Source organism: Thermobia domestica, chromosome 2, assembly GCF_964235325.1.
Source record: "Thermobia domestica chromosome 2, izTheDome1.hap1.1, whole genome shotgun sequence".
Taxonomy (NCBI): domain Eukaryota; kingdom Metazoa; phylum Arthropoda; class Insecta; order Zygentoma; family Lepismatidae; genus Thermobia; species Thermobia domestica.
This window is the reverse complement of record NC_137455.1, coordinates 343,401,660-343,414,410: the sequence shown is the minus strand read 5'-3', so window position 1 is coordinate 343,414,410 and position 12,751 is coordinate 343,401,660.

Here is a 12,751-nt window from a genome sequence, read left to right as displayed (position 1 = left end):
AGACTGAAGAACACGAGTTTTCAACAGTGACGAGAGAGAGAGAGAAAGTACCAAATCTCTCTCTCTCTCTCTTATTCCTTCTCAGCATCCTAGTTTGTCTTGCGGGCGTATTGTACAAGTCTACATAGATAGAAGAAACCCAACATGGGTTTTTGAGTAGAAGTTTATGTGAAAGACGGCGAAGCTAGCTCTCTCTCTCTCTTTGTGTGTGTGTGTGTGTGTGTGTGTGTGTGTGTTTCACTTCGTTGTGACAGACATAATGCACACTGGGAAACGAGATAGGAAGGCCTAAGTAAAAACGTTACTTGCATGTCTTCAGAAGCAGAATACCGAAGGGAATTGAACGAAATGGGGGAGGGAAAGAAAGAGAGAAAGATAGACGTAGAGAGAGAGAGAGAGAGAGAGAGAGGAAGAGAGAAAGAACGTCAAGGAAACAGAGCGTACCTCTTCTCTCTCTTCTCTCTCTTCCGTCTTTCTTTCTCCCAAACTATCCTTAATCCTGCAACAAAATTTTCAGTAGTGGGAAACAAGTACACTTCATGCTTGTAAAGAAAAGCTTTTACAAGTACTAACAAAATGAAGTTGTATTGTCGCGCTTAGAGAGAATGAAAAACTTAATATTGAAAACTAGGATAGTATTTAAAAACAAAAAGAAAGACACAGACAAAAAAGAAAAACGAAATGCAATAGACTCCAACTGTAAATCACCTATAGGGATGCGCACGAGACAAGATTTGAGACTGTCTCGTTTCGAAAATTTGCTGTAAAAGTGATGTCTCGACTCGTCTCGTGCGCATCCCTAATCACCTATTCATCCTCTACATGTAAGTAAGTAAATAACTTATTACAACCTTCATTAGTCAGTGGCAGAGAAACCAGGTCTGTACCCCTAACCCCAACAAAACCTAAAACTAAACCCTGTGCAAATGGTATTCCGTAACATGAGGACGGGCCCCTAAAGTTCGGGTAGGAGGCGTTATCGTTGCCACTATCCGAAACGTTCTCTTTGTACCTTCTTCATCAAGGCTTACAATTTTTACCCAGTATATTGAATATGTGTATGTATTCACATACAGAGGATTGAGATATGACAGTTTTATTAAGTTTACTTTCTCAGTGTGTTTATAAGGATCAAACACAATATAGTTATCATACAAATTTTGTTTTCTTACATTATAAACACACATTTTAATGTAAAGCTTTTGTTGACAGTAATTCTCTAGGTGAAGTAGGAATACATAACTCCGTCTTCTCGAAATGCTGTAACGTGCATGTTTGTCATAAATTCGTAATATAACATTTTTTGTAACTTACTTTTCTTTTTCGTTTTAGGTAAGTACCTGAGAAAAATCTTGCCGATCGTATGATGCAGATCTTTTATAAGATTCTTTAGTAAGTACCAATGATAACTTTTTTTTTAAAAAAAAAAAACGTAAACATAAATAATTTCATTAGAACTGTTCAGTAAGTGTAACTTCCTAGGACACTACTTCATCGAGTAATATAACAGAGAACTGACTAGAAATATTTATTGTTCTCTGAATTAAAAAGCATTCCATTCTTGCATGAAAACAGAATTAAGTGTCAAACGTAATTCTTTTTGCTGTTTTCTGCTGTCTTATATTGGATTATGCAGTCTAATTGTCAAGAAAACGTAGGGGGCACGTTACTGATGGGCGCTGGGATGCTCACTCTTACAGACATAGCACAGCATGTCTACTTCATGTCCTTAGAATGACCCATAGGTCCTTTATATTTCCCAGGTTTGCAGCAAAAACTTTGAACATAATGGAAACTTTCACAGAATTTACCTTGGATTTCAGTCCGATGTACCTGTCGCAAGGCATTATTTAGATGTCTAAATATCATCCTGTGATTATCGCGCAAAGAGCTCAGAATGATCTCAGAGAAGTCTCATAATAATTCCTCTTTCCGGAACTCAGGATTTCCATACGATATTCACGGGACACCTACTGACAGAAACTGGACTCGGGTGGATATCCTAGTAGTTCTTAACTAACGCCCTTTCGACGTCCAAAGGACGTTTGTGTGCTATGTCTGTAATGAACTGAGTACATTCTCGAGAAAATAGGTTTAGCACACATCATGAGTATAAAACAGTTACTGTATGAGAAATTAATAATATGACAGTATTGCTGATTTACTAGATAGACGCTAGAAGTTGCATATCACTCCGAGAATATTAACCTCTTCTTGCACGAATTATTTTTAACAGGCTATATAACCCACATTAAAATATAGTTATGAGGAAGTAGAAAAGAAACAAAAACACTATGAGGTTCCAGGAATATTGAAGGTTAATCTTGGCACCTAATGCCGTTTTCATACAAGAACGGAAATCTTTTCATTTAAAAGACAGTACATATTTTCATTCAATTGTTTGGCTTCATTTGAGGTTAATTATATAAGTCTGTCTTATAGTTTTGCCACTTTCTTCAAAATCCAAAGAACTGGCGAGTTATTCAATAAATTCTTTAACATTATATTCGCTTTTATTATTTCTCACACCGAAAATTAGGCTGTTTCTACTTAGTATTTATCAGTAAGACATTAAACTGTAGTTGTTAATGCACGTACAGTACGAATTACAGTCTTTATCACAATTATTAATGATAGTTGAATACGTATAATAATCCTTACCACAACTGTTAATGCACATGTAGTACATAATTGTTATCGTGACTGTTTGTGCACTTGGAGTACAGATCATAGTCCTTACTACAGCCGTTAATGTACGTGGAGTACGTATAGTAGTTACCAACGCTGTTAACGCTCCTCGAATATGGATCATACTATTTATCACAGCTGTTAATGCACGTGGACTACGGATCACAGTACTTAACGCAGCACTTAATGCACGTGGAGAACGTGTCACAGTACTTACCACAGCTATTAATGTATTATCTGTCAGGAAAGTAAATGTACACCTATTTTTCGAGTCTGGCATTCCTGCGCTCCATCCGTGGAGAGTATGAGAATTAAATCAATCAAATGTTTACTGAGGGACAAAAAGAAAAGTTTAATCTCAATAAGACATTGCACAAGGCACAAACTGTGAATACGAATAGTGCATAGTGTAAATAAAGGACGACACCGAAAGAGAAAGCCAGAAACAGCTGTTAAACTTGAAAAAAAGAGTAAAAATTGTCGAAGTGGGAACATAAAACACAAACATACCAAAGACGCCGACAACTAAACGTTCACCATGCTATGATCTTGGTGTAGTGGTTAAGGTGCTGGCTTACAAATGCAAAGGTCGCCAGTTCGAATCTTCGGTGAGAACATTTTTAAAAATTGTTTGTTAATAATACATGCAGTTCATGAGAGATGCTAAAAGAGGTCGTATTTAGTTTTTCGTAGCAATTATTATTGGTAATGTTTAGTACTGATAATACTTTTTGTCTTTGCGTATTGCTTTTATTCTTTTCTTCATTTCAAAAGAGAAGAATATTCGAACAAATGCCACCAAAATTCCTCATATTTTGAATGTAAACACCATTTGCAATTAGTAAAGAATAAAAATTGAACGTTCCGATGTAGCTGCAAAAAGTAAAAAGAAAAACATGGAAGTGGACCATACTCATGGTTATTAAAAATACAATTTCTACATGCCTTACACCTCCCGACCACGTTTCTACGTTAGCAAGTAAGAGGTTTCTGTTTAGGTTAGGCTGGTCAATAGTTTTGCAAAGGGGCCCGGTTTAGCTCTGACGCACCACAGGTGCGAAAAGGGAGCAAAACACTTTTTCTCTCTCCCTCTGTGTGTCTATTTATCTATCTATCTGTAACGCTACTTGTGAATGCCATAACCACCCTAATTTTCAGCGGATTGAGACGAAACTTGGCACAAACATTAATTGTTCAAATATCTTGATGAGTTCGTTAACCAGAATAATCAGACGAAAATGTTCAAAATGGCGGCCTTTCAAACTCTTAAAAACTTCCAAGGGAACCAAATTTCGCCCATAAATAGGTATTCAGAAAGTTTGAATAACTTTTCCGCTTTTACTGAAATATTTGTGTGCAAAGACTTATTGAAATATTGGACCCGATTAATCGCATAAAGAAGGTTCACGCCCTTTTGCTACGGTCAGGATTTTTATTTTTTGCAGGAGGGGGTTATTTTCGTATCGGAACAAGATGATTGTTAGTGATGATATGAAATTACACATTGAAAGTGAAGTAACTTGTGAAACGTGTTATTTGAAAGAATAATATAATAAATGTGCTTTCCTCTAACACAGAGAACTGTAAATCATGTATTTCGAGTTCTGGGGCGTGAATGGCGAGGAGTGTTATTTGATTTGCTTTTTAGTAACACATTGCATTGCAAACAAAGGTAGGCAATATTAGTGGTAAGTAAAACAACAACAACAATAATAATAATAATAATAATCATAATAATAATAATAATAATAATAATAATAATAATAATAATAATAATAAAAATTTAAACTTGCCAGAAATAACTGTAATAAATATAACTGAATATCACGCAACAGTAAGGCATATAATAAACTAATTTTTAGGATATGCAGAGGTAAATATAAAAGCATTGCTACAAAATACCTACACAGAGCATAATTCAATGAGCTCTGAAATATAATGTAACGAAATAGCCTATGAGACTCAGTCTACAGAGCAATTGTTACTTAAAGAATGGACATACACTATTTCGAGAATCGAGACAAGAGGGGAAATGTTTACGATACTTTTCGTCTCGTCTCGATTCTCATCTCCAAAGAAAGACGAAAATTTTGAGTTAGCCTTGACCCGTCTCGAATGTAAAATGTTAATTCTCATGTTATTTTATTTGTTTTAGAAACGAGATGAGAAAATCCTCTTCTCGTGAGCAACATTAATCAAAACCGAAATATTCTTTCCAAATGTCACGTTTCTGCTTGTAATGGTATGACCTGAGCGATAATTAGCTACTAGCTTTTAATCTTCTACGAGATAATAATAATTATTATTAGTTTATAATTATTACTATTATTATTCCTGAAGATTTGATAGTTCAAGTATTGAAACACCCGAGTATTCAAATATCTGAATATAATAAAACGTATGTTATCGCCGATCAATCGCCATCAAAAATCCTAAAGTTAAAAAAATTACAATATACATTCGCACAAGCACCTTGACCACTGAACCGCGATCGTTACGCGGTAAAAAATTCGGTTTTAGTCTGGTTACGTTAGGTTTCTTTGTCTCCGCTTGCAAACTTGTATGTTATATTTCTTCGATTCAAAATGTCTTTCATATTTCTTTTATGAAGTCGGAAAAGTTTACATTAATAACTTGAGTTGTTCTTAAACCGCTGGTTCACAAGTTTGTTTTTTCTCCACACGAAACTACAAATATTTCAGATTGAACTCTCATACACCCCATTTCTTTCAAAGCAGTCGCAATTACCTGGTCAAAGACTTATTTCCGCCACGATTCATATTAACCAAAATAAATTCATTTTTTGGAAGCGGATTTTTCACTTTACGGATTTCGGAAAATTATGGAATTCAGTAATTTCTAAATTTCGGATTTTTCCGAATTCCGGAATTATTCCAAAATCGGAATTTTCCGAATTCCGGAATTTGTCCGGTTTTACTTTCGGGAGTCCGAAAAGTAATAATTCCGGAATTGGCTATCTCTAGTTTATACAGAACCTTTCAGAACACCAAGCTAGTAGCTGTCTACAAACAAACAAGTAATGCAAAGCATTTTGTATCCTGCAATACGTCATGTATTAAAATCCAACAGCAGTTTCAGTATCTATCCAGAAATTGAGTGTATCTAGTTACTGGAAGCTGAGGTATGAAGAATTGTATTGTGTCTTATCTTTTTGTGTCTTATACAACCCTGCAAACCACTGAATATCTAAACGGCTTTCGTTAAATCCAAGTTGTAGTACTCACAGTTACATCCATTTGTGTCTATATGATCGTGTTACTAAAGCTTACTACATGACAGCGTTAGTAAGTCTTTCTTTGCTCCTCCGTAAAGTTGTGATACGATCTACTACAGAATAAAGAACCAATTATCAATTTAACCAAGTTGTTGTATTACTACACATCTGCTTTCGCCTCTGTCAACTCTGGTCGGTCTTGTTGACGCGAAATATTTGCTTTTTTATACCCCTCTCTTCGTTTACTGAACTAAACAGTAACTATTCTGAAATATGCTACTGCGCATGCCTCGTAGGTAAATATTTCTGATGCCAATAGTTTCCGTTTTGTCCAAGGAATGTTCTTTTTCTTATAATCAGCATGACCCTTTTATTACATTATATGAAGAGCATGTAGGTCTAAATACCTCATGTATTACATAGAATGTAGGTTTAACTCTTCCAGCAAAGAAGAAACATGTGATCATAGTATACAACCCACAGAAGTGATAGCTGGCAATACAGTCGTCGTAATCCCAAACGACACAGAGGGTGAGCCGTGCCCTCCCCGCTGGTCTAGTGGCTAGCACGTGCGCCTTTGGTGTATGGTGTCCTGGGTTCGATTCCCGGCGGGAGAGCATCTATTATTTTTAACTGTACTCGATGTTTCTGTGTTCGTGTCCCTGTCGTTATAAGTTATTAGAAAAAGCAAGTTCAACGAGTGAAGCAAGTAAAATTAGCAATAAGTAAGTTACTAAAACACGTTCGGTGAGTCAGTTAAAATAAAAGGTGGGCAATGAACTGGCTTTTCGCGCCGTCCATGCAAGTTCGAATCTATCTCTGCTTATTTTTTTATTCGAGAGAAAATATTGTTTATTTTCGCTACAGGTAGACACTCTTTTTGTATTTTTCGGCATCGTTCACAGTTAAAGTAACTGACTATTCTTATTCTTTCTACGAATGATGGATCTTCTCTTTGGTTTCATGTCAAACATGCACACGTAATGAAAAGACACTGTCAAAATAATAATAATAATAATAATAATAATAATAATAATAATAATAATAATATAAAATATCACTAGCTAACTCGTGTGTGTATTTCGACAATATAATTTTATATTATTATGTGGAAATAAGTAAGGCTGGCTGCCCCTCCCCTAATTTTTTCGATGCGCCTTATGGGTCCACGGTGTCCAACGTTAATGCCATCTCACTATCATCTCCTGTTCTCTCGATATAAGTTATTGACATTTTGCGTAAAGACGGCTCTGCCGTGGAAACATGACTATCCATGACAATGACTCTTCGTTCATTTTGCATTGAAATCGCTTATTTTTCTGAGTACTATGAGTGCTTACTATCCAACCTTGCTCCCATCACTCTACAATTTCCCGTTCTCTCGATATAAATTGCTAATATTTTGTTTCTAAGGGAGATATGGCGTTACAATCATTACGTTTGAGGACGAATTGAGGAAGATATTGCCTTGCCACAAACAACTATTATTATTATTATTATTATTATTATTATTATTATTATTATTATTATTATTATTATTATTACTATTATTATTATTATTATTATTATTGTTGTTGTTGTTGTTGTTGTTTTACTTACCACTAATATTGCCTACCTTTATTTGCAATGCAATGTGTTACTAAAAAGCAAATCAAATAACACTCCTCGCCATTCACGGCCCAGAACTCGAAATACATGATTTACAGTTCTCTGTGTTAGAGGAAAGCACATTTATTATATTATTCTTTCAAATAACACGTTTCACAAGTTACTTCACTTTCAATGTGTAATTTCATATCATCACTAACAATCATCTTGTTCCGATACGAAAATAACCCCCTCCTGCAAAAAATAAAAATCCTGACCGTAGCAAAAGGGCGTGAACCTTCTTTATGCGATTAATCGGGTCCAATATTTCAATAAGTCTCTGCACACAAGTTTTTAAGAGTTTGAAAGGCCGCCATTTTGAACATTTTCGTCTGATTATTCTGGTTAACGAACTCATCAAGATATTTGAACAATTAATGTTTGTGCCAAGTTTCGTCTCAATCCGCTGAAAATTAGGGTGGTTATGGCATTCACAAGTAGCGTTACAGATAGATAGATAAATAGACACACAGAGGGAGAGAGAAAAAGTGTTTTGCTCCCTTTTCGCACCTGTGGTGTGTCAGAGCTAAACCGGGCCCCTTTGCAAAACTATTGACCAGCCTAACCTAAACAGAAACCCCTTACTTGCTAACGTAGAAACGTGGTCGGGAGGTGTAAGGCATGTAGAAATTGTATTTTTAATAACCATGAGTATGGTCCACTTCCATGTTTTTCTTTTTACTTTTTGCAGCTACATCGGAACGTTCAATTTTCATTCTTTACTAATTGCAAATGGTGTTTACATTCAAAATATGAGGAATTTTGGTGGCATTTGTTCGGATATTCTTCTCTTTTGAAATGAAGAAAAGAATAAAAGCAATACGCAAAGACAAAAAGTATTATCAGTACTAAACATTACCAATAATAATTGCTACGAAAAACTAAATACGACCTCTTTTAGCATCTCTCATGAACTGCATGTATTATTAACAAAAAATGTTTAAAAAAGTCCTCGCCGAAGATTCGAACTGGTGACCTTTGCATTTGTAAGCAAGCACCTTAACCACTACACCAAGGTCATGGCATGGTGAACGCTTAGTTGTCGGTGTCTTTGTTATGTTTGTGTTTTATGTTCCCACTTCGACAATTTTTACTCTTTTTTTCTAAGTTTAACAGCTGCTTCTGGCTTTCTCTTTCGGTGTCGTCCTTTATTTACACTATGCACTATTCGTATTCACAGCTTGTGCCCTCTGCAATGTCTTATTGAGATTAAACTTTTCTTTTTGTCCCTCAGTAAACATTTGATTGATTTAATTCTCATACTCTCCACGGATGGAGCGCAGGAATGCCAGACTCGAAAAATAGGTGTGCATTTACTTTCCTGACAGATAATACGTGAAGTATGGATCATAGCATTTATCATAGATGTTAAAGCACACAGAGTACGAATCGTAGCCCTTACCACGTAATGTAACATATTTTTTATTGCACGTGAAGTACGTATAGTCCTTACCAACGATGTTAATACTCGTAGAATGTGGATGATAGTATTTATCACAGATGTTAATGTACGTGGTATACGGGTCATAGTCCTTACCACAGCTGTTAATTTACGTGGAGTACGGATCATAGTCCTTACCATAGAAGTTAATTCATGTGGAGTACCGATCATTCTATATATATTACAGCTGTTAATGCATGTGGAGTACGGATTATAGTTCTTACCACAGTTAACACACATGAAATAAGTATAGTCCGTACAACGCTGTTAATACTCGTGGAGTATGGATCATAGTATTTATCACAGCTGTTAATACACATGGAGTATGGATCATAGTCTTTACCACGGTCTTTAATGCACATGATAGTACATATAGTCCTTACCAATGCTATTAATATTCGTGGAGTATAAGTGATAGTATTTATGACAGATGTTAATGCACGTGAACTACGGATCATAATATTTATTACAACTATTAATGCACGTGAGGTACGGATCATAATCCTTCCCACAATTGTTAATTCACGTGGAGTACGGATCATAGTATTTATCACAGCTGTTAATGCATGGAGTACGGATCATAGTCTTTACCACAACTGTTAATGCACGTGGAATACGGATCATAGTCCTTACCTCAGCAGATTATAGTCGGTGCCACTAATTCTTTGGAACTATTATCGAAACTCTTCGAGTGGAAACCTTATGAGAGAGTCTATTATAAGGAAGATTGAAAAGCGTTTCTCAAGAATAAAAGAGTCTGGATAGAAAGAACCTTGAATGATGGAAAGAAGGCTTACGTATAGACTGAGATGACGAACTCTTGCCACGTTTTTTTTTCTTTCCTTTCTTCATGGAACGTCTTACACTAGGCGTCACGCTAGAAAACCCGCCCATCACGTGTTATCCGGAGATTGGAAGCATGCTGCCCTATCTCATACATCACAACCGTTTCTGGTGCTTTCTCCCTCCCGTTTCCCCCCGTCCATTCTCTCGTCCACTACTCAGTGTTATCATCTTGGCACGAAAACTCAAATGTGTTTGAACAAGGAGCATAAAATATTACACGATCGGCAGTAAACCAAAATGGAGAATCGGAAAGAAAAGGAAGGGTGGGGGGAGGAAGTGATGCCTTGTCACAAATTCCAGGAACAGCTTTACCCTATATAATCGCTAACACAGTTTCCCGCATTCTCTCTCTCTCTCTCTCTCTCTCTCTCTCTCTCTCTCTCTCTCTTTAGTTAGTTAGCGATTTAAAATACAACTATGCTGTTTAGTTGGAGCACACCCATAAGATATGGGGGTTATTTGCAGGAGTAATAAATCCATTAAATAGCTAAGTTCTTTGTAAGCTTTTTACTTAAATCACTGTTTGCATTATACTCATTACACAACATTTAAAAACCAGTTATTACCCGCAAAATTAAAACAGGTTTAAAAATTAGCCGTTGTCAGGATTTTGTTTAAATAAAAATGTTTATTATTAGAAATTTGCAATGGCACATAAAAAATACAATCATTAGATAGTTAAGTTAGAATACACTAAAAAGAAGGAAAGAAATAAAATAGTAAAGTTAAGAATGATTTTTGTGTAAAACAAATAATAATAAATAATAATTTCATAGTAAAATAATAATTATTGAGACCAAGTCTAATGTGACGTCCGAATAAATATTGAAATGGAGCTAAATACATGCCTCTTTTTTCTTTTTTTACTTCGTGATAAATTTATATTGACTGACTTCTTTTAAGGGTATTTACTACAGCGAAATTAAACTACCACTAATTTTAGAGTTTTTCTGTAATATTTTCAAAACAAATAAAAAAAATTCGATAAGCGGAAACGTAGTGAACTAGACAATACGATCTTGCATGTGATACCATTATCACAATTCATCTACCTGTTTTTGGTAATCCGCTGTTTACAGAACCCGCTAAAAATGCTAAATCTATCTACAGTTGCAAATCGAAGGCAGATAGATGAGTTATGATAACAGTATAACAAGCAAAATCCTATTGTCTAGTTCGCTACGTCTTTACTTTTCGAATATTTTTATTTGGTTTGAAGATATTACAGAAAAACTCTAAAATTAGTGCTAGTTTAATTTCGCTGTAGTAAAGATTCTTAAGTAGTAGCTTTCTAAGCAGCTGTACGGAGGTAGTGATGAAAACATTCGATGTCACCCAGTGTTCGAAGTGGAAAAAAAGCAGAGGCGATATGTTTTATTATGATTTTGACTCAACATACCGGCTATTTAGATTTTGTCTTTATCACTGAAAAACCAGAGACGGCATGTCCCCATTACCGAAAAACCAGAGGCGGTATGGCATACCACCGCATACGTCTCACTTCGACCACTGATGTCACTTTTCGGCCTCCAGTCAAATAAAATTCTTCACGGAGTGTGAAAGTACCTGAATGGAAGATCAATAAAAAAAAAGCATGAAATTAGAAGAGCATGCTACTGTTAATTTTATGTTAATGTAAAAAAAATAGTATTTGGTTTCTCAAATAGATCTCTAGAGCTCCATCGTATCTAAGCGGTTTAGCATACGCGCCTTTGGCGTGGGAGATCTGGGTTCAATTCCCGGTGAGAGCTCAAGTGGTTCGGACTTCACGTTAAGTTGTAGGTACATAGTTCGTATAGCCTCGCTCCTTAACTGGACCCTAAACTCAAAATCGAATCAAATCAAGATAGATCTCTTAAGTGTCCTGCAACACATTAGAATGACTGACATTGCAATACAACATCAACTTATTTACATTACCATATCCGCCGAAAATATAAAAAATAAACCACATTATGTATTAGAAAGTACACGTTACTGATAATAAAAGGGAAACTAGTTCGAGTTTTACTTATCGTCGTTGTGCACGAAATTGTTTCAATCCGTCAAGGAAATTCTTTCCCTGACTCTCAAGGAAAAATCCCTCAAACAGGTCAAGATTTCCCTAACTCCATTTTTGGCGAAAGGGGATTCGGCCAAACGGGACCACACGATAAAAGATTACACAAGCATGACAGCTGGTGTTTCGATTCGGTCTTATATTCATGAAGAAACAAATGTCATGTGAACACTACCTAGGTAAATCAAGGAGTGTCATTTGTATGACATGATTTTTTTTGTAATTAATATTGAATTCGGAAGTGGCTGTGTTTTTTTACAGCTTCTTTTTTTAGTAGAGATATTAGAGTGGAAATGAATTAATTGATTGCTTGGGACACTTAGTTGATAGGAAGAAACCACTTCTCGCTATCGACGTTTTTACTCAATAGGACTGTAAACAATTTCGGGCACATTTATGACTGATTACCGTCGATTCTGGCTGCCAACCGATTACCCTCATTTATACGGAATTCGTGTTAAAGTTATGATAATAGTTCATAAATACGTCCTTTTATGTCCTATAACCATAAATTTTACGGTAATACCGTAAACTAAGAGTAATCAGTTGGCAGTCAGAATCGACGATAATCGGTCAGTAAATGTGACCCATAATTCTTTACAGTGAGTGATCAACGATAAAACGGGAAGTGGTTGATTTCTGCTACTTCCGGTTTGAATAGAGGTTTAAAATAGAAGATGATATCTATTGTTCGAAAGCTAAGTCTATTCCAAAGAAAACTTTTTTCTTCTTTTCTCTTTTGCTGTATCGTCTTTGCTCTCTATAGATCAATATTGAAACTGGAAATTGTAGTTAATCTCTAATATTACTGCTGCTTTTATTAGAGAGTTAAGGA